The 4,993-nt window shown below is 41.8% G+C and overlaps 1 pseudogene; it reads right to left on the minus strand.

Moving 5' to 3' along the window:
- Positions 1 to 1,136: 1,136 nt before the first annotated feature.
- On the minus strand, positions 1,137 to 1,713 carry LOC103751694 (annotated as a pseudogene).
- Between the last annotated feature and the right edge of the window lie 3,280 nt (positions 1,714 to 4,993).

Here is a 4,993-nt window from a genome sequence, read left to right on the forward strand (position 1 = left end):
GTGCACTATATTCATGGCCACTGGAATCAAGTCTCTTAATTACTCTGTATTACTAACTAATCAAACTATTGCTCTAAATTATACCCGCACCCCCATCCTGTACATCAATTCAGGGTTCTTAGAGAAAATCTGGTCTAATCTAAAAGCACTATTTGACCTGTCTTGGATCGTCACTTACCTACTCCTGACCTGCATAATTATTCTTCTCTTTCTACTTCTTAAATGCCTTGTTCTTCGTTCCCGTAGTCAGAAAAAATTCAATCACTCGGTGTATCAGGCCCTCAGAGCACTACACAAAGATGATTTCAACCCGCCCTATGCAGCCCAACAGACTTGGCTTGCACAAATGTACGAGGCCTCCTACAGATAATTTCCTACCTCGACTGATCCCCCCGAAACAATACCCCTTGGAGGGCTGGTAGCCAATGACTGGTAAGCTCCTGTTGGCTGAATCAACCTAAGTCAGGACATGGATGAGTATGCCCATGCTCCAATGATGGGTAAGGTTCATGCCCGAATAGGACAACCTAAGACAGGCACAGTCCATGATCCTGGGATCATCCCGAGGTGGAGCTGCCTACAGGCTCTCGCTGGACAGTCATTTTTAAAGAAAAAGGGTGGAAATGTAGCAGGAGGCTTCCAAAGATGATGTGGACCCAGAGCCCTGGGATTCAGTGAGAATTAACTTCACTTCTTGGTCCACAAATAGCCTGCCAAAAGGAGCCCACGCCTCCGTACCCTGCTCACGAGCCCAGTGACTGCTGACAGACTGCATGGCATGGACCAATCAGAAAACGATACGCTGACTAAAGGGACTTGGGGGTGGAGAAAAGGAAAATATAAGGCCTGCCCCCTCCTGCATTAAACAAGCCTGCAGCACCTTGCCTAGTGCTTGCTTCTACCCGACTCCTGGGGTCTGTGTGTCGTGACTCTGCGCCTCTTGTGCCCCCTAATCGGCAGGGGACCCGATCCAGGTCAGGGCCTTCACAGCTGGCCTGAGGAGAACCCGCAACAAGAGAGTACTCAACAAATATGACAGAATGCAGGAATCTGGTAGGGGGGTTCTGTGCGGGCATGGATTGGGGAGAGGGGCCTAAATTTCATTAATATCACCACTTCCTTGACCTTCGTCGCCTCTATTCTGTATAGACTTCTTTGAGTTGAAGGATCGCTTTGGTACCCCGACCAATAGGCTCACCACGTGGTCTGCTGGTATAGTGAAGGATCCATCTGCAGAGGACTCCCAGGCATACTGCTCATCATCATTGTGCTTTGTGATCACAACCACTTTCTCTTCCACCAGATAGGCAGAATAGAATCCAACACCAAACTGCCCAGTCCTGGAGATGTCTGCACCAGCCTGGAAGGCCTCCAGGAAAGCCTTAGTGCCAGACTTCACAGTGGTTCCCAAATAATTTATGAGGTCAGCCGTGGTCATGCCAATGACTGTGTCTACCAGAGTCAGGTGTATTCCTGAGGGTTGGGGATGATGTCAATTTTCAGCTCTTTACTGCTGTTCAACTTAGAAGGGTCTGTCAGGCTCTCATAGGGAATCTTGTCCAAGGCATCAGAAGCATTAGAGATCAACTCCCAAAGAAAAATTTCCTTGTTTGAATAGAAAGTATTGATGATAAGAGACATGAGTTGGGCAATTTCTGCCCAAAAGGCAAAGGTCTCCATCTCTGCCTCTCCATGGTGAACTTCCTCAGACATCTTGAGGGAAAAGGGTGAAGTCGTAGAGAGCAAGGTAGACTCAGACCATGTCCAACTTGCAAGCAGCACCCAGGCTGCTGGGTGACCCAAGAGAAGCCAGGTGCTGCTGTTCCTGATGAGATGCCCCCACTTGAGGGTAATGGTACCCTCAAGGTATGACTGTAAATAGTACCTAAAGATATGACTTCTACCCCCTAAATGCATCATTAGCAGCAAAAACCCAACATTTAGAAAAACCAGAGAGCTGTGCATAAATGAAGCACTCCACTATGACACAATTATGTCTTTTAATTTAAAAAACTTGAATCAGCATAGAACATGATAATTATCACACTGGCATTTTTGAACACAGAGAAACCTGCACATGCGTGTTTATTACTGCTCTACTTATGATAGGAAGGAAATGGAACCATTCTGAAATGAATAAATGATGAAAATGTAATGCAAATACACTGTGAAATATTACTCAGTTTTAGTAGTTGTTTTTATGTTTTCCTCACACTGCCAAGCAGAACCCATTGGTGGTCATACATGGACACATAGAGACACAGCGTCACAGGTCTTTGCTTTGATTCTATTTTTCTCTCCTTTCTGTAGAATTCAGTTTCAGAGTGGTGTCCCCTTCCCCAGCTTTATCGATGTATAATTGCCAAGAATCATTATAAACATTCAGTGTGATGATATGATATATATATGTTATGAAACTACTACCTTAGTCAAGGCTACACATCTGTCATCTCACATGGTTGCTACTTTTCTTCTCTGCATGTTTAGAACATTTAAGATCAACTCTTCTCTACAACCTTGGATTTACGCTTTTGAACCAAATGACTCCTCTGTTTGTCTTGACTTGGACCAGGTGGATGCTGTCAGTTGGGTGTGAATGCTTAGTGTGAGACCCCTGCAGTGTGTCTGGACCTGGGACTCCCTCTGACTAGGATCATGGAAGAGAGAGAGTGCACGTCAGTCTCCTCACACCATCCTGACACCATGGCCATATGGCTGGTGAGAGTTTTGCCTGTGTGGCTCGGGGAGGAGGGAGCGTTTCTTCCTTGAAGAGTGACCATGAAGCCCCCAGGTATAGCAGAAAACTTCTTTCACTGTAGAGTTAAGCACTAAAATAAAATTTAAAATGTAATTTCAATAAAGTAGCAATGCAGTAAGCAAACTTTTGTAAACAATAGTGCCAAAATGCACCCTGTTTTGAAATGAAGATACTATCAAATTGCTAGAAGAAAAAAAAACAACATGGGATAAAAAAGGAAGCATAAAATATTTTAAGCCAAGTTTATTATAGAAAATACTTGTCTTCATTTTTAGAAGAAAGTACTTAAAAATTTAAATGACATTAACAGGTGTTTGGTGATCCATATTTTTAATAAACTATTGTTTGACAGGAAGAGACAGTGATGTGATGGAAAGAAGACTCTCCGCAACATCCAGAGCAGGATTAGTCAAAATCCCATCTGTAAATATGCTATTTTTAGTGTTGTTACTTTGGAGCATTTTACAAGGAAACCCTGATTTTTATTTTTTTTATTCAAATGAGGTGCAAATTTAGAAGCACAAGGAGTGCATAATATTTATAAATTAGAATTTAAATGCCACATAATTTACTGAGATAGAAGAGGTGGTCAAGTAAATAATATCGATAGGATGACATTTAATAAATGAGTTAAATGATAATCCTGAGAGGTGTGGAGAGCAGCAGGCTTACCCGACAGAGCTGGTACATTAGAGAAATGCAAGAGAAGAGATGCTAGTTCAGGCACAATGATTTGATGTGAATTAAATATATATGTATCTTTTTAATGACCAATAAAACAATTTTGCAAAGCTAGTTTGGGAATTGCATAAGAAAAGATTTGGAGATATAACCAGAGACTAGTACTCTCTGACCTATTTACGTTTCTCATTAGAAACATAAATTCAGGGTCCAGCTTGAGAATGAGCAAACAGAAATAAGAGGTTGTCTGGGCTGGGAATGAGCCTGAGCCTTGCCTGGTGATCTGCAACTGAGATTACATGGCTGGCCTTGAATTTGGTAGCCAGTCTGAATCTTAGTTTTGTTTTGTCCACAACAGGAATCAGAATATCCACTGCATAGGAGTTTAATCATGCCATGGTCACGTTTCTCGGGGAATATATCAGTAAAGACTAGTTTTGCCTTGCCTACCATCCAGGGTGCTCTCTGTTGGAGTGATGGAGGGTTAACAAAGGTGTGTTGTTATCCCAAAGAAAAGTAGAGAGTTTCTTGACTAAAACTCACAATGTCCTTGGCCTCATAGCAACCTACTCCGTTCCAAAGGCCAAAAGCGTTGAAAATATTTGGGAGTTTTCATCTAATCCTTAAAAGATTTTAGGGTTACCTCTTCAGATGGGGGAATGTTAGAGAAGCAAAAAGCCCCATAAAAATCAATAAATCAATCAAAGAAGAAGAAGGAGTACATGAAGTTATCAGAAAAAAGTGATGGGGAGATATAGGAGGAGTTGGAGGAGAGGGAGTGAGCATGGATTTGATCAAAACACCTTATATGCATGAATGAAATTCTCAATAAATTATTTTTTAAGGAAAGGTGTGTTGTTGAGAGTGAGTTGTGAGGACCAAGAAGGCATGGGAGACTCTCTGCCTTCATTCACCGTTTTACCTGAACAGGAAATGCTGGGTAGGAGGGAATGACATCAGTCAGACTGTGATATATCCTTTAAAAACTTTGTCCTTTCCCCGAAAATAATCAGTGAAATGAGAAAAACAAATTTTCATAATTGCCTCATTAAAGCTCTTTTATATCTCTAAATCTTTAAGTTGTTGTTTCCTAACTACGGAAAATTCTCTGCCCCCTACAAAGTATACTATATGGAGTTTGATGAACTGAATTGATGTCAAACTCAGGGCTCAGCATGGATTTTGAGAAACTGGAGAAATTTGGTGTCCATGAAGAACATTCTAGAAACATTTTGTCTCCTCACCAAATGGGTACTCAGTTCCCAGCATCAAAAATGGTGGCTCACAACTATCATAACTCCATTTCTAGGGGATCCGATGCCCTCTTCTGACATCTGTGGACATTGTATGCATGTGGGGCACTTACATGCACATAGGCAAAACACTCATAAACATAAAGTATTTTTAAAAAAGAAAATGGAAACTCACTAAATACACAAGCATGCAAGTGCTTATCTGAGGGGGGTATGTGCACATTATGGGAAGAGCAAGGACATCATTTCACTCTGGTCTTAGGGCTAAAAACAGAGCCAAGAGGTCAATGAACATAGAAGA

This window comes from Nannospalax galili, unplaced genomic scaffold (assembly GCF_000622305.1).
Source record: "Nannospalax galili isolate Female #2095 unplaced genomic scaffold, S.galili_v1.0 scaffold267, whole genome shotgun sequence".
In the NCBI taxonomy this organism is placed as follows: Eukaryota; Metazoa; Chordata; class Mammalia; order Rodentia; family Spalacidae; genus Nannospalax; species Nannospalax galili.